This window comes from Eleginops maclovinus, chromosome 13 (assembly GCF_036324505.1).
Source record: "Eleginops maclovinus isolate JMC-PN-2008 ecotype Puerto Natales chromosome 13, JC_Emac_rtc_rv5, whole genome shotgun sequence".
Classification (NCBI taxonomy): Eukaryota; Metazoa; Chordata; class Actinopteri; order Perciformes; family Eleginopidae; genus Eleginops; species Eleginops maclovinus.
Genome location: NC_086361.1, coordinates 3,927,528 through 3,943,749, shown reverse-complemented (window position 1 = coordinate 3,943,749; position 16,222 = coordinate 3,927,528).

Sequence of the window (16,222 nt, the reverse complement as noted above, 5' to 3'; positions counted from 1 at the left end):
CCTCAGTCAGCTTTGTTTCATTGTCGTTTAACAGGGAAATGTCCTTGTTTTTTTCTTTTTATGTCTTTGTCCGTCACGGCGGAATAGATGGCCGCCTGTTGCTCCACATAGCGCTCCAACATATCGTAGGTGGAGTTCCAACGAGTTGGCACGTCGTGAATTAACTTGTGGTCTGGCAACGTCAGCATGTCCTGCTTTGTTTTCAGGATGAAGGCGGCTGTTGTGCTTCGATGGAAAAAAGTAACCACCTTTCTGACTCTCGCCAGCAGTCGTGAGATTTGGGCTGTGGTTGACTGTTATGAGCAAAGCAGGAGATCTGTGGCCCAAGCCCCTCCGTCAAACCTACTGCATTCACTATGTTCCTGGCATTGTCCGTTGTGACAGGAATGGTGCCGTTGTCCCTCTCCAACTTCCATTCCTCCACCACCTCTCGTAGCTTTTTGGAAAGAAATTCGCTTGTGTGGCTGTCGTATATTGGGTGCGTTTGTAATACGCAGCTTCGTAACTCCCATTGGGGATTAATGTGGTGGGCAGTCACTGTCAGGTAACTTTCCGTGGACCTAGAAGTCCATCCATCTGTCGTCAGAGCTACGTGGCATGCCAAAGACAACTCCGTCACTATTTCCTCCCTTGTCTCGTCATATAACTTGGGTATCACATTGGTGCCAAAGTATCTGCGAGAGGGCATGACGTACCGCGGCTCCAGTACCTTCACCATATTCATAAAGCCTTCACCCTCCACCACGCTGTAGGGCTGCATGTCTTTTGCGATGAATATACCAATAGCTTTGGAAATTGATTTCACCTTGGCTGTGTCCCCAGCCATAGGCTGTTTAAATGCCGCACTGATTGTGAATGTTTTTTTGGCTGGCTCTCCTCTCCTCACCTCTACGGACACACTTGGGTGAAGTCTTCGTAAATGTCCGGACATATTGGAAGTGTTTCCACTAGCGTAGCCAATGCGAGTTTTGCAATGCTTGCATATTGTAATACTTCGATCGACGTTTTTATTGCCAGTATCATCGTATGTGATGGGGAATCCGAAATGATCCCACACACCTGATTTAAACAACCCCGGAGCATCCTCTATCTCCGGCCTAGGCGGCCCGCCTTCTCCTCTCCCACTTGCCATGTTTGTACACGCTGACACACCTCGACCTCTTAGCTTTCGCTTCTTTCGCGCGAATGAAAACCACGTGGTAACATACGGGCATTAGGCTACAATGCAACGTCGAACGTCTGGAGAAAAAAAAAACAAAAAAAAAACCGTGGACTCCGTACGGTGCACAGACGCACCGCACCGTGGCAAGCAAACCGTACGGTTCGGTTTTTTCACCAAAACCGTGCCATGCCTAATATATATATATATATATATATATATATTTGTAAAGAATTGGTTGTCTTTTTAGCAGACAACAGACATATTTGCATGTCCTCACTAACCATCATTACATATTCATTGAATATTAAACAAATACAAATGGCCAATTCTACCAAAATGTTGCTGCTTATATAATCATATGCTTGTCTACTTTAACTGATACAAAAACATATCTGAAAAAATACATGAAATATGTATTAAACTGCAATATTGACACACGTCCCCCAGTTTGTTTCAACCCCATCATGACATACCATTAACCCCCGTATTTAAATAAGGGATCAGTCAATGTGAAATCTGCATTGAGGGAATGACATCACAAAAGTGTTTTGGAAGAAAAGGTGGCAAAGAAAGGCAAGTGTCAGTATCCTTGCTTACTCATTTTTGTATTGCCAGATTGAGATTGTCAACCTCAACATTTAAACTCTGTTTTATGAATTAATGATAGCAAATAATTGTTTAGGAAAAAATAAACAATAGTTTTGCTAAATATTACAATTTGATGATGTCCTTCAATTCCATGTGGTGCTATATCCTAAACAAGGTCTTATGGCTACTTTTTGTCAAGAACTTCAACCCAGACACATTCTTTATTATAACAGGGTGGAACTTTTGACAGGGTTGAATGTTTGACATTTGTTAGATGACTAAATGGTAGACGTTAATGTGAACTGTCTGTAATCATTCTTACAAGGGACATCCGATTATTGAGGTTCAACACAAATTAACTTGAATATCTTTTCGAATCATAGCCACACAGAGTCCAAGTTGTCTGTGACGGGGTTGAACTCAAAACTACAGGGGTAGAAATTAAATTCCTAGTTATTGGGATTTTATGCCTAAGGTGGGAAAATGTGTTTTCTCAAAGGTTTAAGTTGTCCACTATCAAATGTAATGATTAGAAATGCAATATTTTACGGGCTTTTTCTCCAAAAAAAAAAAAGACCCAAAGGGCACCCGATTCTGAGAATCACCCAGAAGTTAAAAATCTAAATAGTGTTTATTTCGGTCAGTCTGTGTCTTTTTGTTGTTTATTTTTGTGATGGACATTGCACTGTGAGCTGAGTTCACATTGATTGGAAGTCTTCTTGATTAAAACCCAGTTGAACCCAGGATGAGTCATAGGTTGAAAATATTTTTGATCTCTAAATAAAAAATAAAGGGTCCCAAATGAAAGATCGAAACTTCCAATGACCAAGTAAAAACCAATCTGTTGCCGTTTCGATTAACAGAAGCCTTCTTAGACACCTATGTATGATTCTGGGCAATGTGCATTCAATTATGCTGATTGTTGGAGGGGGGGGGGGGGGGGGGGGGGGGTTGAGTCATGCTGCTGTAGAGCTGGATTTCACAAAGATACATTAACCCTGCTGACATTTGTGCATCGTAATTCGGGAGTAATGTACTTTGAACAAAGTTAATATTTGCCTCACTATACTAAAACACACACCCACCCCCCCCCCCCACAAACACACACACACACACAAGATTGTTCCAATGTCCAAGAATTAACATAAAGTTTCTATATCTCCCTCACAGAGCAACAGTTTTAAATACAATTTAAATGCTGAAATCTTTACCTAAAGAAAGGTTGGACATTTTTTACATTTATAAAAAAGGTTACCATCTTTAAACGCTTTTTGATTTTAGACGCACTCTTAGATCCATGAATTTAGATTATTTCTCTGGTTGTAAAACTAAAATAATAGCTTTATCAGGCTGATAATAATAACAAACTGTATTGCCAAAGCATTGTACAAATAATAGAACTCAGACTGTACCGGATCGCTTCATATTTGTCATAATCCTTGTTTTGTTTGATGTTTCCTGTTTTATTTTGAAATTTCTTCCCCTCTTGTGTCATGTTTAGCTTTGCTTCCTGTCTGCGTTTCCCTCCTGTGCCTCATTGTGTCATTGTGTTCACCTGTTGCCCCTGTGTTTCTCCTCCCCTCTCCAACTGTGTCTTTTCTTGTGATTACCCTTGTGTATTTAGTCCCTGTTGCCCTTTTGTGTCTTGTTCGGTTGTCGTCGTTTCCAATCTGGTAAAGTCCATGTTCTGTGCCTTTTCCCATCTATGTTGCCTGCCTGTTCCTGTCCGCCCTTCATGTGTCAAGTATTTTTGATGTCCTGTATTTCCCTAGTTTAGTATTTTTGTTAACAGCTTTTTAATAAAGCTCGCTTTAAGTTCAAACCCCCATACCTGCCTCCCTTTTGTTTTACTGCACTTGGGTCCTGTTTCCCCAACCCTGACAGAACAACCAAACCAGAATGGACCCAGCAGTGTTTTCCACGCACCAAGAGTTGTATGATCTTACATACACTCTTGATTGCATTTTTGGGGATTGGAGGAGAGCCCCAAAGGGACATCCTCCAGCCACCAATCCCTTCTTTGGATCCCGCCTGGCCTTTGGAGGTCCACGGGGCCTACAGCAGTCTGCTAAGGGGCGCAGGGTCCGGCTACCAGCCCGTGCTCCTGCTTCCAAGCCTCCTGCAGTCAAGCCTTCTGCAGCCAAGCCTTCTGCAGCCACGCTTCCGGCTCAAGTTTTGGCCCTAGTAGCCGCGTACCCGGGCTGAAGGTCCGGCCCTGGCCGCCATGCTTCCAGCTGCAGTCCGGCCCACTCCAGCTACTCCTGTCCTGTCCTCGGCCTGGCCCACTCCATCCCTTCCTGTCCTGTTGGCAGCCCAGCCCACTCCATCCTCTCCTGTCCTGTCGGCGGCCCGGCCGACTCCAGTCCCACCTGCCCTGTCGGCGGCCCTGCCGACTCCAGTCCCGCCCGTCTTTTCGGGGTCCCGCCGACCCAAGTCCCTGTCCAGTCGGGGGTCCCGCCTACCCATGGCCCTGTCCCGTCAGGCGTCCCGCCTTCCCATGTCCCTGTCCCAATCGGGGGTCCCGCCAACTCAAGCTCATCTCCCGTCGGGGTTCCCGCCGACTCAAGCTCATGTCCCGTCGGGCGTCCCGCCGACTCAAGCTCATGTCCCGTCGGTGGTCCCGCCGACGCCAGTACTACAGGGGGTCCCGCAAAAGCCACCTCATGCCTGTTTGGGGGTCTCACCGATGCCAGTACCACCTGGTTTCCCACCGAAGCCATCTCCTGCCTCTTCGGGGCACCGCAGACGCCAGTACCAACGGGGGTCCCGCCGACAACAGCTCATGTCCCGTCGGGGGTCCCGCCGACTTGTGTTCTTATCTCCTTGGTGGCCCTGCCGCCTCCTGCTCCAGCTGCTCCTCACCCTCCTCCAGAGTGGTCCCGCCTGCCTCCTGCCCGTCCTCCAGAGGATTCCCAGTGCGGCCTGCGCTGGCCTCCAGTCCATCCTACAGCCGGTCGTCCAGAGGAGTCTGGTCGTCCCCCAGCCCTTCTTACAGCCCTTCCTCCGGAGCTATTCCACCATGTTCCAGGTCGTCCTCCAGAGATCCCTCGCCATGGCCTCCGCCTGTTTCTCCGGCCCCCAGAGTTTCCTTGCCAGTCTACGCCCCTGCGTCCGCCCATGTCTCCCACCCTGTCTCCGGCCTCCGGAGTTCCCTCGCCGTGATCTACACCCATGTCTCCGGCCTCCGGAATTCCCTCGCCGTGGTCTCCGCCCATGTCTCCGGTCTCTGGAGTTCCCTCGCCGTGGTCTACGCCCCTGTCTTCGACCCCCACGTTTCCCCTGCCACAGGCCCTGTCCATGTTCTGCCTCGTTTTCTGCCTTGCCCCCGGGCCTTCCTTTTTGGGAAATTTACAATAAAACACCTCTCACATACAGATGTTCAGCCTTCATTTTCAAGAATCCAGAGAGAAAGTAAAAGAAACTGGATTCCCGCAAAAATGTTTACTGCCTTAACACTGGCGCTACTGTGGATAGCCACCGGTACACAAACTTTATGAAGGGCAAAATATACTCATCATATATAATGGACTGACTCGTTCAATAAGACCAGTGATCTACAGTTTTTTTTATTCAAATATATTATTTTTAATTGTTATATTTTTTAAAACCTTTGTAATTTCCTTCTTCCTTCTCTTTTTTGTTCCCTTCCAGACCTATATGCTTTCAGTAATCACACTATTTAGTGGTGTTTTAATCATTATTTTACCTTCACCATGAGGAATAGGTTTTAGCATCCCTTACTCTAAACATGGTGACCGATTGCTTTTTATTTCTTGCCTTACATTTAGATTGCAATGGAAGCTTTTGCACTCATAGGCCATGAGAATCACAGGACATTGAACATCAGAAGACAAGCTGAACACACTGAGTGAAGAACAAAAGTATAAAATAGGACAAAAAAATATAAATGTGATTTTAAACAATATATCACAGGTCTCAGATATATACAAACCATGTGTCTGAAGTGTTTGGTATTTAGAGCACAACACTTCAGAGACATGATTGCATATATCTGAGACTTGTTGTAGCTTTGTAGCATGCCATAAACCCTCTGTTTCAGCTATGTTTCAGAAGTACTGATTCTGTGTCTGTAGCTTTAAATGCAAATTAACTGACACATTTGTATTTATAAAAGACATGAAAAACTGGATTTTGAATAATAGGTGACCTTTAACCTTGAATGTGTCGGAAGCTTTCCTCCAGCAGAGGGCAGCATTACCTCTATTACAGTACACAGGGACCAGAGAGGAGATTAAAGGGAAAGAGGTCAGGCAAAGAACCCAGATGACTTTAAGGAGTATTGATCGCTGCAATACATCCTATACTTCTTAAAATACTACAACAACAAATTGCACATATTTTCAAATATGTCTTACTTCAACTCTAACCCTAACCCCTAATTAAGGACCCTTATACTGCAGCCAGCTGTTTGTAAATTGAGTGTTTTGGTTTTAATACAATTTTATGTGTGATTCCTCAATAGCGGAGATATCTACACCCCCAGGTGTACTGTACTTAAATAGACTGGTGTTCTCAGTCCTGCAGCCTGTGAGATTATTGATCCAGTAAATCAATGAGATAAAGAGCATTAGATCATAGAGCTTCTGAGGTTATGAGAGCAGTTACATCATCAGTGATAACCGGGTTATACACACTGACTTAAATGTAGCACCCCAAACTTCAACTTCAAGTAAGTTCAGTTATCAACTGAACAAGAAATGTACATGAACATGTATTCATGAAAGAGCAGGTTTAACATGCTTTGCTCAATGGCTCTTTCACTGATGATGCACTGAAGTAAATGAGAGTTAATGGACTGACCCTTTATCTGTAATCTGAACCAATCCCATCATACCTGTAATTTGTAATCTGCTTTAAAGACTTGGATGCTGCCCTCCCACATCAGCACCAACCTTGGGTCAGGCAGATGAGACCAACGGCTTCACTTAGGGCATCTTGGTTCAGATACATGACTCTTGTTACCGCAGAGTGGTTTTTGTTTTTTAAGGCTATTCAAACTGCTCTGCACAGGATCCCTGATTATTGGTGAGCTGTTAAAAGCCCCTATTATTTTTTAGTATTAATAAAAATAGGCCTAAGGTCAGGGGCCTATTAATGTGTAGTTTTGCTCCTCACATTTTGTTCACATTATAGATACTGCTTCCACCCAGTAAAATTGAAGGCTGCACGAAAGTCAGGCACACAACCATTCTTTCAGCTGTAACATTTCAATTTGTAGGTTCTCATCTTACAAACACTATTAGCTCTTATTGTTTCCTGTGGTTACGTCACCTTAAATGGAGCAAAGCAAACCTGTTTTCAAATGTAGAGTTTTGATTTAGTTTGAAATATTTCATCAATGGCACCCTCAGACACCCAATATCCTCCATGCTGTGCCATCAGTAATAAGACAGATGTAAAGGGGATGCAGCTCTGCCTCCTGATATGCTCTGGTCTTACATAATATTTGTTTCTCATTATTGACTTTGTAACATAAGCTGCACACAGGTGATACTGAGTCTGCTCTATTGTACATTAGCTATCTATGTCATGCTTAAATCAACTCCTGAGTTATTATTTCATATGTCACAGTGTGTAACGTATGTAAAAAAAGGGAGGGAAGAGTCAATTATATTCAGTAATTTATTTGTTAAACCTATGTTTTATGGAAGCAAAAATCTATTTCCTGCTAAACTAATACTCTTTATCAAACGGCAAATTAAAATAACGTTTGGAATCTTTGAGAACGGGGCGTATCCACAGGGACTAACTCACCTTTAACTACAATAACATTTATGTTCTCTGGACTGATAGTATTTGATTCTTGCATGTTGAATGATTAACACAAATATTCAAAGTATGCATGTGCATGTGTCAGGAATGCTCCCAAAGCAATCTGAGGGGCCTGTCCTCTTTTTCTGCATTCAATGATAATGTGCTAATCCAATTCTTTGAGTTGCCTTCTATCAGAACACATCCCTATCAGGTGGGGGGCCGATAACCAGGGCAGCTCTCAAGGCCAAGGGGTCAGACAGGAAGGGTCCACACTCTCCGGGTGCCCCCCCTCAAAGCCACCTGCAAGGCAGCACGATGCCAAGGCGAGATGAGAGGGGGTTTCTTCTCTTCACATTCCAGGTTCGGAGGCCGGTTTCGGAGGCTGGATTCTGAAGGGTTCGGAAGTCGATAGCAGGAGGAATACAGGCGGTTGAGCCTCTGTTTCACTGGAGGGGTCAACTACAGAGCTCACTAAATGTGCCACACAACAGCAGAACAGACTGGGGGAGGGGGCTGAAATAAGGCTTTCGCTCTGATGAAGAAGAGTTTTAACCAATCAGCACCTCAGTGCTAATCCACAGTATCAGGATGCCTACACCAGACACACACCAGACATTCAGAATGATGTGATAAAGAGAGGAGGAGAACAAGTCGGAGAGACTGATGGACATGTTCTTCCAGCTCTCGTACAAAGATGAACTTTGAATTGAATGGACAGTTTCCAGACGTACAATGAATGATTGTCTTTATGTTTCCAATGACCAAACATAGTGGTGATTAATATATTTTGTCAGATCAGTTTACACATACATAAATTAAATTAAAAAAAGATAATCACAGATAATGTTAATATCCTTAATCATCTAAAAATCAGACTTAACAACACTACTCTTTCTACTAAAATTTCAGTTTGGATTAAAATGTCAGTTAAAAAAACTAAAACTAATCATTTATATAACAATGACTTAGCATAATTGATCCTCCAATTAGAGATGTATATTCCATATTCAACATTAGATAAACACAAACCCTATCAAAGTATCATAAGTACATTTTCGGCTAAGTATGGCGTTTTTCAATGTTTGCCTTTCTTCGGCCTTGGGGGTGCTGTAATCTCCTTTAAGGAGGGGCGGCTTGGGCGTATTGCTGATGCCAGTCTGTGACTGAGCACAAGCTGAACTGAAATAGTTTACTGTTCAGGGACGTCTAGAAGCCATTCTTATCTGGAACAATGGTTCCCTGGCGCACATTCTTTTCCATGGACGACAGCTCCATCCAGTTAGATTTAGGGTCCATATGTGTCTGGTCTCGCTGATGAGTAATGTTGATTATACACTCTGAACTTGTTAAAACCTCGAACTGTGGTAGAGATCTTCAGAATTGTTTGTGTTGTGTTGTCAACTCATGGCTGCAGCAAATGTCTTGTCAATTTTCCAGCCGTTAACTTCATAAAAAACCTTCAGTGTTTGCCATCAAAGTTACAGCCCTCCCTGTGTCTCTCTGAGTTTCCTTTCCATTGCTCCAGAAGTTTCCATCACATTAAGAGTCAATGCACAGATATGATCATCAAGCTTTCAGTTTAATTAATGATAGAAACATCAAACTACTGCTACTACTGTTAAAAGTAAACTGGACCCAGGTAGCACTGTAGTGTTACCCGAGAAGCACTGTAGTGTTACCCGGGTTCTGCTTGTCATTTGACATGCTTGTTAATGCGGTTGTGTCTTCCCAACGATGAGGAATGTGTCGTAGACCAGGTGAAGTACTAAGGACAAAGACTGGTGACTTGTGTTATGAGACACATTATGTCAGTCTGGCCTCAGATCACTACTCTTTGTTCTTTCTAGAAAGTGATATAAAAGCTGAAAAAAGGCCTGTGGTGAGCTAACACTGAGCGGAGGGAAAACCTCACTGTTTTCCTCACTAAACAAAAGGACAAAGCCGCCTGGCTGTGCAGAGAGCTCTCCTGCTGAAGTCTGTCTCCGCACTCCCACTCTGCAGAAGATAAATACCTGCCAGATCTCTCTGTGCGAGACAGCTATCAGCCCCCGTACAGTAAGATGTTTGTCTGCTCTATGAGTTTGGATGAATACCGCAGAAAGCTCCTTTTCACAGCGCCGCTATCAAAACACATGAGGGCTTTTGAAAGGCTCTGCTCTCTCTGACAAGCCTGCACTCTGCCGGGAACATGTTGTTCGTGGGTGGGGGGAGTGAACAAATCTGCCCGCTTTGAAAGTGATCTGAACATCCATCACCTCAGGGGAAACATCTTACAAAGACCACACAAACATTCACATACGCACAGGCACGCAAACACACACACACATAGGACAGGGCAGCATACCAAAGATATTCAAAGATACGAGCACAAACGATAAAGAGTTGTTTCTGAGTGGTTGGGAACTGTGGGTGGGGAAGATCGCACAGACACACCTGCCCCTGGCACAGATTACCTTCCTTCTCCCCCTTCACCCAAGGCCATGCTTAGCACATTCTGCAGAGTGCAGCTCTAGTTTCAGTGCACCTGGACACTGCCTCAATGCGGGTCAAACATCAGCAGGATGTGGACAGGTACGGTCCAGCGGCCATTCAGCAACACACACACTCTTCTGAACATCTGTCACAAGTATTTTGTTCTGTAGATTTTATTCCAATCTACAATTCCGAGAGTCAAGTGCCATAAAGCGCACTGACAGAGTTGCTTTTATCAACATCTGATTAATACCATAGACATGTCTCTGGGAATCATTTGGGGTTGAGTATCTTGCCCAAGGAACCATTGACATGTTGACTGCAGGGAATGGGGATCAAACCACTGATGGTGGCACTACAACTTCTGTGTCAGTCTGTGAAATCATTGGGTCTAAAAACAAAAGTTTTCCCATTGACTTGCATTGGGAAAGAGAAAATGTGAAAATCAGCTTTTTTTTCTTCTTTTAGCTGAATGACATACCCACTATGAGTACTTGAATAGCCCTTTATTATTATTGGTCCCAAAAGTCCTAAAATGCACTAGAAGATAAATCTACAGGCCTTTTCTCCCTCTCCATTCATTGACTGAGCTGAGAGCTGTTGATACATGGCGGATTGGAGGCGGGGCTTAGCAAAAATGAAAATGTACATTATCTATGGACCGAGACCAAGGATTATCCAGGCTTGTTTTGTTCTCTAGAGCCATGCCATTTTGTCTTCATGATCCACTGAGCATTGTCCATAGGAATGAACAAGGCCCCGCCTCCAACCTTGGCTACTTAACTAGGGTGACCAGATTTGAGGTGGCGAAAAAGAGGACACTTGCGATTGTTGGGAGGGAAGTCTAAGTACAGTAGACTTCTGTGCAAAGCACCATTCAATTTAAGTACACGCTTAATGGTCCCATGAAAAACTGTGAAAAGCGGACGTTTTCATGAATTTATAAAACCCCCCCGGACGCTCCGGACAGGACATAAAAAGAGGACATGTCCGGGCAAAAGAGGACGTCTGGTCACCCTAACTTAACGGAAGTCACGCCACCAGTATAAATTGCTCCGTTCGACACAGCACTATACAAATTAAAGTTATATTCTACTTTATACACTATTTAAGTAACATTCCACTAAATTGCTATAGCCAGCTTTTATTTGATGGGGTAAAATGAGCAGTCTGTAATGACTTGATAGCGTGAGCGGTTGTTGCTAGCTAGCTAGTGAGGTATATCTTGTAGCGATGTTTGGGAAGATGATGAAGTCGTCTCCGGAGACACCAGCTAGTATATTATAAGGTGTATTACAACAGCATAGTATCATACACCAACACGGGCAATACGAGGTTCCCAGAGCCAATTGTGGAAGTCCCCCCGAACTCTCTTTGTGCATGCAATTTATAGGAGAAAATGTGTGTGCTTGTCCAATGTGTGTGTGTGACCAAAGGAGAGATGTATGTTCTCATCCTACATGTCTTACGTGTACCCAAATAAGGTGAGATGTATGTTCTTCCAACATGTCTTTCTCTTACTCACCCTTGGAGGCCATCTGACGTATTCCAGATGTTGTTATGCAACCTCCTATGGCACCCCCGATGGGACTTTCTAAACAACCTCTTCTCTGCACTCTCTATGACCTCAGAGAGTACCTAACTATATGAACCGATTTAAGTACCTATACATCTGAACAGAATTAATACACCACACTTGCTAGCTGGGTAAAAACTAGCTAGCAAGTCTAACCTGTGAGAGGGATTTGTTAACACGGCTTACTGAGGAGGGCTCTGGCACTCAGCAAACAAATACTTCACACTGAATCATCAAGCTGAACTGGTTGGGCTGATTTATCGGAGTCATTGACAAAATAACAACATTTCCACATTGATGCTCCCCTTAACAGTGAATGAAAGCTACACTCTCGCTTCGAAGTATTGTATACTGATGGGGGGCGGCTAAGCCTTCCTAAATATTCTACTGCATCCTGGTAAATTGAAAATATAACGTATAGTATTTGACATTAGCACTGCTATGCAGCCTCCGCTATTGCAGGATCATACTATTGACCTGACGGCGTGCAAGCGCCTGCGCAGGCATGTTTGTGTCAATCCCCTCTGAAAATGTGTCAATCCCCTCTGAAAAATAAATACCGATTGATCAGGACATCCGATTGACACTACAATTTACTGATGTTCACTAAACGTCTCATTATGCACGTGCTGCAAATGGCAACAATAAACAATTGCTTCGTTCAGCACTACAGCCTGATACAACAACATAATACTACTGTTCAACTGCTGACATCTGTATAGGTGTTTCTGCTCCACAGTATTTTGTAAATCCACTATTTCTGTGGTGACTACACAGCTACACAATTGTTGGATTGTGATGTTTTTGCTTGTAGACTTTAACACTTTTTGTATGCATTTAATTTATTAATTACAAAACCACAGATAGATTAGATTGTCATTGGTTATTGTCGCTAGACATCGAGTGTGCATTTCAGTAATAAAGCGCATATATATGTGGTGTGTGTATCAGTGTTGGGTGTAACGCGTTTCAAAAGTAACACAGTTACAGTAATGTATTACTTTTTGCTGTAACACAGTAATATAACGTATTACTTCAGAAATGTGGGTAATATAATATAAATTACAATTCTCAGTAACGCAGTTACAACACATTTTAACCCGAAAAGAAAGAGACAGGAGAGCGCGCAGGCCAAAGCAACAGAGGGTCACTTTCTCTGGGTCTGCTGATGGAACCCCGAGGAGTTCAGAGACTCGTGGCGGAGTGTTGAAGATATGCAGCCTCTGTCCTCTGTGGAATCGCCGGCTTTTAGAAAGCTTGTCAGCAAATCCCTGTCAACACACCAATGACCAGGTGAGCTAACGTTGCCATAGAGACTCGCTCATATACAGCAGGTTACAGGGCCGTGCAGAGGCTCCACTAACATGTTGTTAATAACACACAGTGTAGCTGTCGCTGAAAAGGTGTGCCAATTTATTTGTTGCATTAATATTTTTGTATATTATTGTCATGCAATATTTTTGGTTTAAGGTAGTTTTATGTTCTTATTCTTTCTCTATTTCATATATAATTAGGTTAAATGTGAATTAATAATTTGATGTGTAATAATGACGTAATGACGTGCACAGGAAGTCTTGTGATAAACGTAATAAGTAGTTGGGAAGACGTGCTTTCAGTGTTTTGGACCTGCGCTGCTCATGGAGCAAGATGTGTGCAACAGTGTGTCCGTAAAGCCTTAGCAGCTCCTGATTTTCCGGTCAGAAGGCGCACACGGTATGAAAACTGTTTTTTCTGTACATTTTATGTTTAAATAGTCTGTAAGATTTCATATTTAAGTTTCATGAAGGCCACATGGATATTCACGGACTGTAAAAGATATTGGCCTAAGATATTCATTTGTTTGGAAGATGACGATGTTAAGACTGTTATATTTATTTCATTTCAGTTTTTCACGGTGTTTGGTGTTGGTGTACTTTGTGTCTGAAGACATTAAATATCCTTGGAAAAAATAAACATCACTCTCATTAAGCATCAGTCGATGCGTGGTTTAATTCTGACCAGAAGAAGAGCGTCAGGGGCAGCTACAGTGAAAAACGTATTCTCCGAGGGGAGTGAGAAACATATCCTTCGAGGGAAGTGAAACTGTCTGCATAAAGTGAAGAATACGTCGAGGAGAGGTGTCTCGACCGAGTGAAACGCAGCATACACCCGACAAGAGCGTGCTCCTGCAGAAACTTCGAGGTGCAGCGTTCGATGGATGGAGGAAGATTTTGCATGGTGACTGCGAGACCGTCGATGGAAGGAGGACAGCGTAAACACCCGCGAGAGGGAACAACAGCCGTCGGAACAACAGCCGAGGTGCATCAGCTTTCCTGTGAAACTCCGAGGGCCTGCGTCTCCAGAGCGTTGGCTTGACGTGGTAGGCCAGCGCGTGGACCTGCCTACTCACTCTGGCATCTGTTCAGCGAGGCTGCGCGAGCTGCAAACCAGCGCGGGAAAAGGGCACAGCGCAAGAAGACGGTGCACAGGGACAATTCAGCTGACGAGTAAGCCTACCTTTGCAACGGATAACAGGTCAGATTGTATATTTTCCAACTTGATTTAGTTCATTGAACTGGACAGATTGAACTGAATATTTCGTGCTCCTTTGTTGGGGAAAGAAAGAAAAAAAAAAAGAGAAAAGAAAAATGTTGCATTTTGACAGTTTGTAAATTGAACAGTATGTAACTTGTTTTCTATTTGTGAATGTGTAATTTCATGACGGGTCCATAGTTATGGTTCAGTAGTTTACATTACATTTAAAGATTTAATATTACACTAAGTTGCATGCTAAGTGTTGAACAAAATGGCAGAGGGCAAAACAGATACAAGTGTACTAGAAGGAGTAATTGAAGCTCTGGTAAAAGAGAAGACAGACTTAGAGGCAAAATTAAACACTGAACTTGAAGAATCAGAAAGACAGGGCATTGAAGAGCGCATAGCTGAAATTAATGCAGATCTTCAAATTCATAACATAGGGCTCGAACCAACACTTCAGTCTGAACAACAATTGAGGCGATCTGAAAGAGAGAAGCATCCAACTGAAAAATGGGTTCAATACTTAAAAGAGGAGAGTTCCAAAAAGGAAAAGAAGTTCATGTATGCTTATGTTAACTTTAAGGCTGAGGTTCAATTTATCAGGACCAAATTAAAGCAAGAGTGCACTAAAAAGGAACTAGGCGACATGATTCAATCCTTAGGTGTATATGAACCAATATTAAAGCAAGAATATGATAGCTTGCGCACCATGACCACACCATCTCCGGACATTAGGAGAAAAATGGATAGCTGCTCTTCTGTGACAACAGAAATAGTCAAACTTCTTAATACACGCTATGCAGAAGCAGATAAAGAGTTTGACCCCGACACAGTGAAAGAATCACTCTTGAAACTGCTCGAAAGAGATGACGCCAAGTCAATATACGGCTCAACAGTGTCGAGAGCTGCAGGGGGCAGTCTGCCTGGTAGTCAGGTGTCCCAAAAGAAGGTAGAGGTGGCAGCGCGATTGGCTTCAAAGCGTGCTGAAATTACAAGGGAAAAAGAAATATCCGAACAAAGGAAAGAGGTGATAGCCCAACAAGAGAGGTTAAAAATGATGGAAGATAAGAGGGATATTGAGGCCATGGAGGCTGAATACACTGTATATGCTGAAGAGGAATTCAAGTTAAATGCTGAAATAGGAGAAAGAGAAATAATCACATTGCCTCCACGTCAGCTTCCCACGCAGCATAACAGCACTCCACCCATTCAGGTGCCCCAAAATCTCTCAGGCTTGCCTAGCTCTGAAAGCAAAGTAGCCCCAACTTCACATGAAACCTTGCTGGTTGAAGCCTTAAAACAGTCCCTGGTAATGACTAGACTACCAGCACCAGAACCATTCATGTTTACAGGAGACCCACTCAAATTTACAGAGTGGCGCACTAGTTTCAAGGCGTTAATTGAAACAAGTTGCAAAAACTCAGCGCACAGGCTCTTCTACTTGAAAAAATACATTAGTGGAGAAGCACTTTGTGTATTAGAAGGCACATTCTATCGGAGTGACGAAGAAGCTTACACCCAGGCATGGGAAGCCCTGAATAAACGTTATGGCCATCCCTTCGTTATTCAAAGAGCATTCCGGGGGAAGTTGAGCAGCTGACCTAAAATTGGACCCAAGGAGTCTCTGAAGTTGAGAGAACTTAGTGATTTCCTCATCTCTTGCAAGAATGCAATGCCACATGTTGCTGGTCTAACGGTGCTAGATGATTGTGAAGAAAACCAGAAATTGCTGCAGAAGCTGCCTGACTGGTTAACTACCCGCTGGAGGTTTCAAGGTTTCAAGGTTTCAAGGTTTTATTTGTCATATGCACAGCATATACAACGTATATGTTGGCAATGAAAATCTTATGTCGCGTGCTCCTCCAACAACTCAACATACATGGTGCAAATAAGATAAATAAAATAGTGCAAAAAGAGAGAAGAATATTTATAATAACAACAATAAAGATTTGAGGATGTGAAATATATACATATGTGGAATACATTGAAAGTATTTAAATACTTTACACTGTTGAATGAGGAGGTATGTACAGATGCATATATTATGTATAACAGATGTATATGGCAGATATGTATAATAATAATTGTTAAACAATAGTACAGAATGAAAAATTTTTTTTTAAAAAAAAAAA